At 45.8% G+C, this 14,207-nt stretch overlaps 1 protein-coding gene across 14 annotated transcripts in view; it reads left to right on the top strand.

The window, feature by feature from the left end:
• Positions 1–14,207, top strand: part of FBRSL1 (fibrosin like 1) — an 823,361-nt gene that overhangs the window by 253,745 nt on the left and 555,409 nt on the right. The gene's annotated exons all lie outside the window — the stretch shown is intronic.

Here is a 14,207-nt window from a genome sequence, read left to right as displayed (position 1 = left end):
AGAGCTCTCTCAGCCTCACCTACTTCACAAAGTGTCTGTTGTGGGGAGGGGAAGGAGATTGTAAGCTGGTTTGCTTCTCCTTAAAAAGGTAGCGAAAGTCAGCATATAAAAACCAACCCCAACTCCTCCTCCTTTTTCTTCTTCTTCTTCCCCCCTCTTAAATGGGACGCACTAGGATTTATTCCCAGTTCTAAAGAAGACCAAAATGAAAAGGGTTGCCTCTGTTATTTATAGGAGCAATATCTGCTTCTGCTTCTTTGTTTAAGATTTAAATAATAGGTAATGTGTTATTGGACAGGATTAATTTCTGTTGGTGGAATGCAGTATATAACAAGGTTGTGAAAGTTTAAAGGCATTTTTTTATTGTGGTGTTTGGTTCCCTTTTAGGACAAGTTACTTTAGAAAAATGGGCTGCTTAACTGAAGACTTAATAGTTGGTGATGAGTATACAGTTAGAAGTGCTTGAACCTCCATGTTCAGAGGCAGAATACCTCTGATTAACAGCTATGCAGGGATTTGAATGCAAATCTCGCTGCTGGAAGTCCAACACGCTCCCACTACACCACTCTGGGACAACATGGGTTTTTTCTTTTGCAGAGACCTGGGAAGGAAGCCTAGAACTAGCCTTTTGGTGTTGCGATGAGAGGTGTATTTAAAAGTCAACGTAACCATAGATATAACGCCATCACAGTTAGACTATTTGAATCTTCTAATACAATATTTAAAAGGCTTGAAGCAAACTTTTGGATGTTTTATTCCCCCTTAGCATTTTTTTCAGATATAGGGGGAAAGATGAAATGGAAAAGGTGGGTTAAGATTGTTAGACTGAAGCTTTCCCTTGTCTGGCCAAGTCAAAGAAATAGAAGGTTAATTAATGAAGACATTGTGTTAATTAGATTACACACAAGCTTGGCTGGTAAGGGTTCAAGTTACAGAAAGTTCCTCCAGGGACAAAGCAAGTAAATTACATATGTTATCTTTGGTAGTATAAATATCAAGAGTGAAGACCTGTCTGTGTTCCCAGTGCCTTGTGGATGACAGACACTGTTCCTTATTAATTATATATTTTTTCAAGGGCAAAAAGTGATTGTCTTTCTCATGCACATTGAGGAATCTCAAAATGCAGAGTGTAAAAGTCTGACTTAACAGGTCACAATAAAACACAGGTTTGCACAATACACCATCTACTTCAAGTGTCCAAGCATTAAAAAACACTAATGGGGTCTCTAATCTTCCACAGAAGCTACAAATAGAGACCCCCTAATCGAAACCGGGTTGTTGTAATTATCTCTAATTATTGAAATATTGTGGTTTGGAGACTCTTCCTTTTGAAGCAGTGACCTCCCACACGATAGCTAGCAAATAGCTCTCCAGAATCAAAAATATTTTTTTATATTGCTTGCTTGTATGGGTAGAAATGAGATGGGAAAAAATGGGAGATGGGAAGGCTTGTGCTAGGTTGGCCTGGCCCATTTCTTCCATTGATTTTGATTATTTTGCCCATTTTATTACTGGAATTGTGAACCACGTGCAGGATCAGAAAGGTTAGCTACTTGGTGCCTCAGTGTCTGGAGCCATATTGCATTTTATATTACTGTCTGGGAGCAAAGGATGACTTAGCAGGTCTGGAAGCTTCAGTTTGCACTTCCTTATGTGTCCTTTGCTTATAGTATACAAAGAGTTGGGAAATGGAACCAAAAGCCTTATATAACCCTCCTAGGGTTGCCAACCTCCAGGTAGTAGCTGGAGATCTCCTGCTATTACAACTGATCTCTAGCCGGTAGAGATCAGTACACCTGGAGAAAACGGCCGCTTTTGCAATTGGACTCTGTTGCATTGAAGTCCCTCCCCTCCCCAAACCCCGCCCTCCTCAGGCTCTGCCCCAAAAACATCCCGCCGGTGGAGAAGAGGGACCTGGCAACCCTACTTCCCCCTACCCAATTGGTTTATATTGTGTTTCGGAGTGATTCTTTCCCCACCTACCTCTTTTTGTAATACATTTATAAGTTTTAATCTTGCTTTTTCTTGGATAGGTGGTGGCTGATTTCTTTTCCCGCCATGAGGAGTGAGGAGGGCGGGGTTTGGGGAGGGGAGGGACTTCAGTGCCATAGAGTCCAATTGCCAAAGCAGCCATTTTCTCCAGGCGGACTGATCTCTATCAGCTGGAGATCAGTTGTAATAGCAGGAGCACGCCAGCTAGTACCTGGAGGTTGGCAACCCTATTGAGAGTTCAATCTCATCCACCTCCCTCCATCTTATTCCCACATGGCTTTTGTCAATGCTAGTCCCATGCTCCCTAGTATAGCCTTTTTGGTCGCCAAAGCTGACAGTATTCTTTTTTTAAGGGACCTGCATTTTTCACCTGTATAAAAGCCAGTTGGATTCAATTCACTGAGCACAAGGAGGCAAACCCTTCCTTTCTTTTTTTAGAAAATCTGTTAACAATTAATAACTATTAAAATCCCAGCCAGAGCATTAAGAAAGCATAAAACAGTGAGCAGCTGAAAATGAGTCTCATAAAACAGTTCCTCGTACATCCCCCCTTCCTTTCGAGCAGCAGCTAAAGTCATACCTATTTGGTCAAACATTTAGCTGAGTTTTGGTTGGTGTTAGGTTCGTACTGTAATGGCTGTTTCCTGTACTGAATATTGTGGCTTTCTTTATTGATAGTGTTGCTTGATTTTATTACAAGCCGCCTTGAGCATATTGAGGGAGAGGCAAGATTAAAAAAAAAATTAAAATAAATGAATAATAATAAAGTCTCTGCCCCAAGGAACTCACAGGGAGGGGCCGTGGCTCAGTGGTAGAGCATCAGCTTGGCATGCAGAAGGACCCAGGTTCAATCCTCAACATTTCCAGTTAAAGGGACTAAGGCGAGTAGGTGATGTGAAAGACCTCTGCCTGAGACCCTGGAGAGCCGCTGCCGGTCTGAGTAGACCATACTGACTTTGATGGACCCAGGGTCTGATTCAGTATAAGGCAGCTTCATGTGTTGGGGAGGGGCCGTGGCTCAGTGGCAGAGCATCTGCTTGGCATGCAGAAGGTCCCAGGTTAAATCCCCAACATTTCCAGTTAAAGGGACTAGGCAAGTAGGTGATGTGAAAGACCTCTGCCTGAGACCCTGGAGAGCCACTGCTGGTCTGAGTAGACAATACTGACTTGGATGGACCCAAGGATCTGGTTCAGTATAAGGCAGCTTCATGTGTTCATGTGTTCAAAATCTGAGGCAAGAAGACCTTGAACTGAATATGATGTAATTTTTAAAAATGCCTATGGAGGGATGGTCTGGCTGAATGGTAGCTATACAGTTTACGTGCGTTTTGCTAAGCGTGTTTTCTCTTCCTGTTTATCCTGGTGTTCTTCTGGGGGACTCTAGGCAACATGTTTGGTTGTCTCTCCTAATTTTGCCCTCACCATCACCTTGTTAGGCTAGGAGATTATGATTGACACCGAGGGTCACCCAGTGAGTTTCATGTAGGGTTGCCAGCTCCTTCTTCACCACCGGCGGGAGGTTTTTGGAGTGGAGCCTAAGGAGGGCGGGGTTTGCGGAGGAGAGGGACTTCAATTGCCATAGAGTCCAATGGCCAAAGCGGCCATTTTCTCCAGGGGAACTGATCTCTATCGGCTGGAGATCAGTTGTAATAGCAGGAGATCTCCAGCTAGTACCTGGAGGTTGGCAACCCTAGTTTCATGGCTGGGTGGGTGATGAGTCAAACACGCGTCTCCAATTTCAGTCTGGAACACTATTATACCTGGTTGGTCCCAGTTGTTTCTTTGCTCTGGCTGCTTTGGACTTTTCCTCCAGGGAGTGTTGACTTTACATTTCAGGGTCAAGTGAGGTCCCTTAAAAAAAGAATACTGTTAGCTTTGCCTTTCCAACTACAGCAATAGACGATTTATTCATTTATTTACCCCAGTTGTAAAAAAAAAAAAAATTGGCAGCTGATACTTACTCTTCCTCTTCCCAAGCTTGCAGCTGTTTTCAGCCAAGGAAAGGGTTCGTTCTCGCTTGCTTCCTTCCTCCTTAGAATTTCATTTTTCAACCCGGCACGCTGCGTTGCCTCGCAAATAAACATTGCATATATTTTTATGCTGAATGCATAATCCTGCTCCGTGCGCAACATCTACTCCCTGTTTACTTGAATAGTTCGAACTAGACAAAAGTAAAGGGAAACGGGGGAGACGGAAAGCAACACAGACTTTCCGACAGCTGGTTTCCCCAGTCAAGCGGAGAGAATAAAAGATACTGTTCAGATGCCACCTACCCACACAGCAACAACCAGAGACCTCTAGTAAATTGGTCAAGGGACGCGTTTGACCCCGAAACTTGCCTGTTGGAGAACACTGTTGTAGGCATGTTGTAATGGCAAATGCAATAGAGCTGGGCTTGTCCTGGAGAGAGAAGGAGAATTAAAAGAACAATGTCGTGTGGATTATTTTATTGTGGGAACTCAAATTACTGTCTGCTGACCTGGGGTCATGTGGAATGGCTTTCAAGCCTGAAAGCAAAGCCCCAACGTGGAGGAAATTTGGGATGGGCTGTACCTGAACCCTTGACACAAAATTTTTGTTGAGAGTGGAGGCGGGGGGGGGGGGAGACCCTGAGGTTGTCTTAGCGAATTGTTTTAATGGCACAGATCAAGCTTTGTGTGTGTGTGTGTGCCCATTCTAGATGGCTGAAAAGCACTCAAAAATGTGTTGGTAGGGTTGCCAGGACCCTCTTCACCACCAGCGGGAGGTTTTTGGGGCAGATGACCTTGGACCTGTCATTGGGTTGGATCCAGGCTTTCAGCTTTTGTCAAAAGAACAAAACATTTCTGCCTCCCCTCTCCCACTGTAGCCCACTGATCCCCCTGAAGTGCCACTCCTGGGGGACAGGAGACCTTTAGGAACTACATGAGAAGCAAATCAGGGGTCTGCAGCAGGAAGCAGGAGTTGATGGAAATTACCCTACCCCTTTCTTTTAGTGGAAAATTTAGTCTGGAGCCCACCCGTTATCATTCAGCCTGTTTACCTCAATTTATTGTGACACTGAAATGGAGAGAAGTCAATGTACCCATCTCTGATATTCTTGAAAGAAGGGCTGGATATGAGCATGACTGATAAATGTGAGGCATGCATTGAAATATCCATGGGACGTGGTGTCCTCTTGTACTGGGCTACTGTGCACTCGCAATGCACTTCACAGACATTGGCGGTAGAAAGTTCTGTCAAGACTCGCCTGACTTAGGGCAACCCTGAAGGGCTTTCAAGACAAGAGATGAACAGAGGTGGTTCGCCGTTGCCTTCCTCTGCCTAGCAACCCTGGACTTCCTTGTTGGTCTCCCATTCCAAGCACTAGCCAAGGCTGACACTGCTTAGCTTACAAGGTCAGAGGAGATCAGGCTAGCCTGGGCCATCCAGGTCACATACATTATTGTGCCCTAATTCTTACAACTCTGACTGGCCGTTGCTGTCCACGCTCTTGGCCAGAGCAGGTGTCTTTCCCAGCGCATAATAACCTGAGATTTTTTAACAGGAGTCCCTGGGGTTGAACCTGGGGCCTTCTGCATGGAAAGCAAATGCACATTTACATGTTTATGGGCTTAAAGGGTCCCAGTAGGACGGTGCTTTATACAAAGTCACCCCTATGCGCATCTAATATTTTCTTTGCTATCGGATAGCGAACAATCTCTCCCAGCTACTGCTGGGCGGTGAGCGGTCTTTCCCAGCGCTTTATTCCTTGTGATACTAGGTATTAAACCTGTTGCCTTCAGCATGCAGCCACGTGCCTTACCACTGAGTCATCTGTGTGAGAGACACACACATTATGTGAAGTGCAAGGGATTGTTGAGATTTCAGGATGAAGTTGCATTATACCAAGTCAGCCCAAAGGTCGGTCTAGCTCAGTATGATCCGTACTGACAGATCGTGACTCTCCAGGGTCTTGGACAGAGCAGGGCCTTTCCCAGCATTTGCTGCTAAGATCTTTTAATGGGAGATGGCAGGGAATGAGCTGGGGGCAGTCTGTCTCCGAGCCATGGCACCTCCCACTTCTGTACACCAAGAGACAGCTTGATAACTTTTGCAATATGTCAAGTTGGGGGGGGGGTGTTTGTTTTAAATCGAAACACTCCTGTTTTCGTTACTGCGTCTGAGGTCTCCAAATGGGGAAACGTTTGGTGGGAAATATTCCGAGCATATAATTTGTGGCATTCCCTCTTTAGCAACAAGCTCTCAGGAACCTGCAGGCAAATTTTCTCCTTGCCTGGTAGTCAGGGGAAAGCCTCCATCATCTCTCTGCTTCAGAAACGGCCTCGCGCAGCCAGGCAGTTCTGAAGTTCAAAATGGGCATAATACTTTTTTTTTGTTTTTGTTGCTATTAAGGGAAAGGCTTCACAAGGGCCATTTTGATAAGGGAAGTGCTTTTCAGTGGCTCTGCGAATTGTCCGCTAGCCCAGCGGTGCTTTATGCTTTCTGGGAAGCCTTTAAAAAATCGGTGGTTTTCTCATAATGTCCTCCCAAGAGAGGTACAGAGAGATTCCAGTGAGGGGGAAACATTTCCACGATCCCTTGCTGTCAGAGCCTCAGGCCACATGGGAAGGTGCCAATATGTCAATAGACAATGCTGGGCAAAACGTAGTATTCTAACTTTATGAGCATATAAGAAATAAGAAATTGGATAGCTCAGGCCAGTATTGTTGTGGCTCTCCAGGGTCTTTGTAAAGCATCAAATCAGGGGGAGGGTTTGAAGCATGGGTCCCAGCTGCTATATTCAAGGGCCTTAATACTTATGTCACCACAAGCCTGCAGAAGGTCCCAGGTTCAATCCCCAGCATCTCCAGTTAAAGGGACTAGGCAAGTAGGTGATGTGAAAGACCCCTGCCTGAGACCTTGGAGAGCCGCTGCCGGTCTGAGTAGACAATACTGACTTTGATGGACCAAGGGTTTGATTCAGTTTAAGGCAGCTTCATGTGTTCATACAGTTTGGGGAGGGGCTGTGGCTCAGTGGTACAGCATCTGCTTGGCATGCAGAAGATCCCAGGTTCAATCCCTGTCATCTCCAGTTAAAGGGATTAGGCAGGTAGGTAATGTGAAAGACCCCTGCCTGAGATGCTGGAGAGCTGCTGCCGGTCTGAGTAGACAATACTGACTTTGATGGACCAAGGGTTTGATTCAGTATAAGGCAGCTTCATGTGTTCAGGCCTGGCATACTAAGATCTGGGTTTCAAGGGTGAGGTCTGAGCTGCAGAACCAGCTGTGCCCGCCTCCCTTCAGGGCCAACCCCTTTCCACCCTGCAGAGCTCTAGACTCAAACGGTGTTTGTCAGTACAAGCAACTCATCTGTGGGGTGTGGATGTTGCCTAACTTTGCTCCTGCTCTCTTAGTCTTGACCCTGCCATGGTTTGACGATGGCTTTGACCACCCGGGATTCACGCTTCCCTGAGCACTAACTACATCTCTGCTTCTGGCTCCTGCATCCCGCTTGCTCCCTAGGCCTCAGCTCCTGCCTAAACTGACTTCCACACTTCGTCCCTGGATTTGGTTTCTAGAGCATGTCAGGTGTGCTCAGGCAGAGGGGTATTCCCCAACATCTGTTGCTACCTCTTGCCTTAATTTGGATCAACAGTTACTGCAAGAACACACAAAGTATTTGCAGTCCACATTAGAACGTGTAATAAAAAGTGAGCATTCCTCCTGCCAGGCGCTTGAGGATTCCTTCTCTCAATTTGAGGATGCTGCTCGCAATCAAGTTATGTTTGGAGCAGAAGAGTGACTTGTCCATCGCTAACTACAACCACACTCTACAGTAATAAAGTCCATCTTTGGCTTCCCCTTTCAGTGTCACTTGGCCTTGCTGCTGGATGCTCTTGGACCATTGGCATGCATTTAAAATATAAATAGCAAGCCAGTTAAACCACAAAACCTGCTCTTGTTTGCTTGGTCAAGACCAACAGGCTTGCAAGAAACTAAAACCAACATGCAGTTAGTCTGTTTCCAGAACTGTTGGGATTTTTCTCCCCATTTGTCATGGCAAAAAAACCCTGCACGCTTGACTACTCAGACATATGATGGGATGTCTGAAAGTGAGCCTTGGACAGACAGGCTGGAAAGTTAATTTGTGGTCCTCTATTATTTTTTAAGGGTGCTACTGTTTGAGGTCATCAACCAAAAGGGAGACTGCAGTCAAGAAATCAGAAGGAGATTGAGACTGGGAAGGGCAGCCATGAAGGAGCTAGAAAACATTCTGAAGTGTAAGGATGTGTCACTGGCCACCAAGATCAAGTTAATTCATGCCATCATATTCCCTATTACTATGTATGGGTGTGAAAGCTGGACAATGAAGAAAGCTGACAGGAAGAAAGTAGATTCCTTTGAAATGTGGTGGTCCAGGAGAGTGTTACGGGAAACGTGGTCTGCCAAAAAAAAAATCCGTGGGTTATAAATCAAATCAAGCCTGAACTGACCCTAGAAGCTCAAATGACTAAACTGAGACTGTCGTACTTTGGTCACATTATGAGAAGACAAGAGTCACTGGAAAAGACAATCATGCTAGGAAAAGTTGAAAAGAGGCAGCAGGAAAAGAGGAAGACCCAACAAGAGATGGATTGACTCAATAAAGGAAGCCACAGCCCTCAATTTGCAAGATCTGAGCAAGGCTATCAAAGATAGGACATTTTGGAGGACTTTGATTCATAGGGTCGCCATGAGTCGGAAGCAACTTGATGGCACTTAACACACACACACACACTGTTTGGGGGGGGGGGAATATGTTGCATTACCAAAGCAGCCACACAGTGCCTACATTATGTCATGCATCAACGGGCATTGGGCCATGATTCTGAGCAAGTATCAGTATCAGTTATTGACCAGCTGTCTGCCACACATGAGGGTGCATGCCACTGACTGCAAAGATGCAGAAGCAGCATCTAGAAAAAGGAGGAGGAGGAACTGGTTTTGATATGCTGACTTTCTCCGCCACTTAAGGAAGAATCAAACTGGCTTATAATCCCCTTCCCCTCCCACAAGAGACACCCTGTGAGGTAGGTTGGGTTTGAGAGAGTGTGACTAGCCCAAGGTCACCCATCTGGCTTCATGTGTAGGAGTGGGGAAACAAATCCAGTTCACCAGATTAGCCTCCGCCGCTCATGTGGAGGAGTGGGAAATCAAACACGATTCTCCAGATCAGTGTCATGCTCTTAACCACTGTACCACGCTGGCTCTCCACTACTCCTCGATCCAGAGCCTCTCATGATTAGGATACTGACTTTTCCCCCAGCTCCTCGTACAGCTTGTATAATCATAAGTTGCATCAAGCCTTAACACCACCAATCATATTTCTCAGTTGGGCTTCAAACAGCTCATCTGGCATTAGTCACCGAAAGCTTTCTCAGGCCTCTTCCCTGCTGTGTTTTTAATCCTCTGGTGCGTGTAGCTGTCACCTTGTGTGTGCTGCCAAGCCAGTGTGCTCAGCTGTATTGGAAATTTTGCAGAGAGCCATTTAAAATCCAGCTCTTGTAAAAAATATCTAAATAACAAATTCTCCGGTTTTCATAAAATGCATGTTCTCGTTCTTCTGCGCCTTTGATGCCTTTAAAAGCTGGTTCTGTGCTACTGAATGATAAATTGCAATTACTGACAGATCAGTTCATCATGTCCTAGCAATTGCCTAATTTGTAATGTGCTCATGGCAACCCCTTTTCTAATGAGCTAATGCATATCCCCCTGTTGCAATCTGTCTTGTTGGATCCACAACATTTGGATCCACAAAGACGTTAATCAGTAACTACCATAACAGATTCTGGTAAATGCCACCTACCTGCACCACTCCTAGGTGTTGTGGTGTGTGTGTGTTAAGTGCCATCAAGTCGCTTCTGACTCATGGCGACCCTATAAATCAAAGCCCTCCAAAATGTCTTATCTTTGACAGCCTCGCTCAGATCTTGCAAATTGAGGGCTGTGGCTTCCTTTATTGAGTCAATGCATCTCTTGTTGGGTCTTCCTCTTCTCCTGCTGCCCTCAACTTTTCCTAGCATGACTGTCTTTTCTAGTGACTCTTGTTTTCTCATAATGTGACCAAAATACGATAGCCTCACTGTAGTAATTTTAGCTTCTAGTGTCAGTTCAGGCTTGATTTGATCTATAACCCACTGATTTGTTTTTCTGGCAGTCCATGGTATCCGTCACACTCTCCTCCAACACCACATTTCAAAGGAATGTACTTTCTTCCTATCAGCTTTCTTCAATGTCCAGCTCTCACACCCATACATAGTAATAGGGAATACGGTGGCATGAATTAACTTAATCTTGGTGGCCAGTGACACATCCTTACACATAAAGATCTTTTCTAGCTCCTTCATGGCTGCCCTTCCCAGCCTCAGTCTCCTTCTGATTTATTGGTTGCAGTCACCTTTTTGGTTGATGATGGAGCCAAGGAATAAAGGACCAAGTGAAAACACTCCTTTCCACTCTTCAGTTCTCTCCACATTGCAGAAGGGGTCAGGGGTTTCTCACCCTCTGCAGAAGTGTCCTTCCACTGCCACTTGGAAAGGGTGCTGTTATTCAGAGGTGGTGGCTAGAGTTTGTGCCGATGCTCCGGGAGTCCCAAGTTCAAATCCTCACCCTGCCATTAAAGTTTGCAAGGCGACATTGGGCAAGTCACTTGTAGGCTCAGCTGCCTCACAGGCTGTTAGTGAGGAGAAATGGTGGAGGGGCTCGCCTGGACCATCCAGGTCAGGGCATCTCTCCAATCTACCTGAATTTAAAGATTTAATTTTCTTTTTTAATAAGAGCCCTCTTCCTACCTGCACTGTATCCCTGATCTCAACCACCCTCTTTCCCTGCCAGCTGGTATTATTTATTTACCGACAATAACACATGGGAAATTCAGAAACAGATATCACATCCTCTCAATTAGTTTGACTCTCAGACCCTTTCTGACCTTAGAAAGTCTCTGAAGTACCAGCGTTTTGATGCTCTTAAGCAAAACTAATCTATATGAGGACCTGAGAGCCAGTGTGGTGTAGTGGATAAGAGCGGTGATTTGGAGCGGTGGACTCTGATCTGGAGAACCGGGTTTGTTTCCCCGCTCCTACACACGAAGCCAGCTGGGTGACCTTGGGCTAGTCACAACTCTCTCAGCCCCATCTACCTCACAGGGTGTCTGTTGTGGGGTAGGGGAAGGGAAGGTGATTGTAAGCCAGTTTGATTCTCCCTTAAGTGGCCGAGAAAGTCGGCATATAAAAACCCAACTCTTCTTCTTCTGAAAACTGGAAACAGCATTGGTTACTTCATACCAAATAATTTGTCTAACCTCTTCACTTTAGTAAAAATAAGATTGTCCAAATTGTGCCTTTGTGCATTTGGGTTAACTTGGAAGTTAATCTCATTTAAACAGCAAGAAAGAATCACATATGCTCCTGCTTTAAATCAAAGCAAAATGAGGTTAATCAGCTTTAGCTTTCATCTGTGAATGAGGTTCCAGTTGCGTTTTCCAAAGAATTCTGGGCAGTGTGTACCTGTATAATTAAAAGGTTGTTTTGTTCCCCTGCCGTGTGTCTGCTTTCACATATTATGTTAGGAGCCTCTTTTGAGCAGTAAAGTCATGGGGAGGAAAATGGCACGTGGCTTCGTGTACACCCAAGAAAATCTCCTTCTGTGCATTATCCAGAAGTCACATAAGAAATTTTGCGCATCAGTGTAGATCATCTTGTTCTGTCTGTCAAGTTGTTACGAATTTATGATCATTCACATATGGAAGTGAAGGATGGGAATGGAGGGAAGAAACATGGCCAATGCAGAAGGTGTTTTGTTTTGTTTTGTTTTCCCCTTGAGGTCACTCAACATCAATATGTTGGGTGGTGATATTAACTGCATATACCTTATGCCTGGGTCCAAACTACAGGGAGGGATTCCCCCCCTCCCCACTTTTCCTGTTAGTTTGCACAGGCTCCAGCTGGAATACCGGATCAGGGTCAAGGTGCTGGTTTTGACCTTTAAAGCCTTACACGGCCTGGATCTGCAAGACTGCCTCTCCTGGTACCCCCCCCCCCGGGCCTGGCCCAGTCTTAGCTCTCAGCAACCTTAGCACCTGCTCCCTGCTGCTGGACTTGCACCAGTGGTAGGGTTGCCAGGTCCCTCTTCGCCACCGGCAGGAGATTTTGGGGGCTGAGCCTGAGGAGGGCGGGGTTTGGGGAGGGGAGGGACTTCAATGCCATAGAGTTCGATTGCTAAAGCGGCCATTTTTCTCCAGGTGATCTGATCTCTATCGACTGGAGATCAGTTGAATTAGCAGGAAATCTCCTGCTACTACCTGGCAGTTGGCAACCCTAACCAGTGGCCAGTTGCCTTGGTGGTCTTATCCAGCATCTTCCAGGCTTGCTCCTTTCAGCAGAACAAAATGGTCTGTTAGCCACTGTGCTGCAATGGAATTGATTTGCATAAAGTATCTTACTGATGTCTTTTTGGGCGCAGGAGGTGCGGCTTGCGGTTCACTGAGCTGCCTGCCCTAAACGTGCCGGCGGTTTGCAGTTTAGGTGTGTCAACCATAGGTTGAAAGCCAATTTTCTCACAAGGGTGAGGTAATCCTTCCTGTGGAAACATGATACATGAGATACAAGCTTGGGTTACACATGCACAAAGCTGCCTTCTACTGCATCAGACCGTTGGTCTATCAAGGTCAGGATTGTCTACACTAACTGGCAGCTACTTTCCAATGTCTCAGGCAGAGAGGCCTTTTCCTGCCGCTTGCTACTTGAGATCCTTTAACTGGAAATTCAGCCTCGGTCCTTCGGTATGTGAAGGGTGCGCACCACCACTGAGTCCTTCCCCATTAGATTTTTCCAACTCTGATTTTTTGGTGTCAGCCTTTGTTAGTGCAGCGTGGTGGTAAGGCAGGGATGCCCATAAACTCTGCACATTTTGAGTGTGTAGATGGGGTGACTATGTATGGGTGTGAGAGCTGGACAATGAAGAAAGCTGATAGGAAGAAAGTAGATTCTTTTGAAATGTGGTGGTGGTGGAGGAAAGTGTTATGGATACCCTGGACCGACAAAAAAACCAACTTAGTGGGTTATAGATCAAATCAAGCCTGAACTGACCCTAGAAGCTAAAATGACTAAACTGAGGCTGTCGTACTTTGGACATATTATGAGAAGACAAGAGTCACTGGAAGATTGAGGGCAGCCGAGGAAGACCCAACAAGAGATGGATCGACTCTATAAAGGAAGCCACAGCCCTCAATTTGCAAGATCTGAGCAAGGCTGTTAAAGATTGGACATTTTGGAGGACTCTGATTCATAGGGTCGCCATGAGTCGGAAGCGACTTGACGGCACTTAACACGCACACACAGATGGGGTGACAGCTATTGACTAATCAAGATGGCGACCAGCACCATAATAGCATTGACTGTGCCTGGTAGTGTTTTTCCAGCACTGGCGTATCCATGAATTTATAGTATATTTAGCAGATTTTTTTTTTTAATTCTCTAAAGTGTTTCTAGGACCCTGTGGTGCAGAATGGTAAGCTGCAGTACTGCAGTTCAAGCTCTGCTCAGGACCTGAGTTTGATCCCAACGGAAGTCAGTTTCAGGTAGCCGGCTCAAGGTTGACTCAGCCTTCCATCCTTCCGAGGTCGGTAAAATGAGTGCCCAGCTTGCTGGGGGTAAAGGGAAGATGACTGGGGAAGGCACTGGCAAACCACCCCACAAACAAAGTCTGCCTAGTAAACGTCGGGATGTGACATCACCCCATGGGTCAGGAATGACCCGGTGCTTGCACAGGGCACCTTTATCTTTTTAAAGTGTTTCCATGTAGCCGCAGGCAACCACTTTGTTTCCCTTTTGTCTGCTTAGACCTCTGGCTGAGAGCCAAGCTAATGCACAGGTGATCCATCTTGGGAGGCACTGTAAACCTGGAAACTATACTCAGAGTGTGCTTTTGTGAGCAGTCAATCTCCGTAGGCAGAGAAGGAAAATACCAGGGGGTCAACCTTGTTACCCTGTCTCATAACAAAGAATCTTGTAGCACCTCAAAGTCTCACATGTTTGTGGTGGCATAGGCTTTCCTAACTCTGAGCTTGCCTTGCATCTGAGGAAGTGAGCTGCGACCCATAAATGCATTTGCCACAATACGTCTTTTAGGAAGCCACAGGATCCTTTGTTATTTTAAAATGGTGTTGGTTGCAATTAAGGAGGCTTGCTGTGAAATGGTTTGAAAGATTGCAGCAA

This window comes from Euleptes europaea, chromosome 13 (assembly GCF_029931775.1).
Source record: "Euleptes europaea isolate rEulEur1 chromosome 13, rEulEur1.hap1, whole genome shotgun sequence".
In the NCBI taxonomy this organism is placed as follows: Eukaryota; Metazoa; Chordata; class Lepidosauria; order Squamata; family Sphaerodactylidae; genus Euleptes; species Euleptes europaea.
The sequence above is the reverse complement of the archived record's forward strand: the minus strand, read 5'-3'. Positions and strand labels throughout refer to the sequence as shown.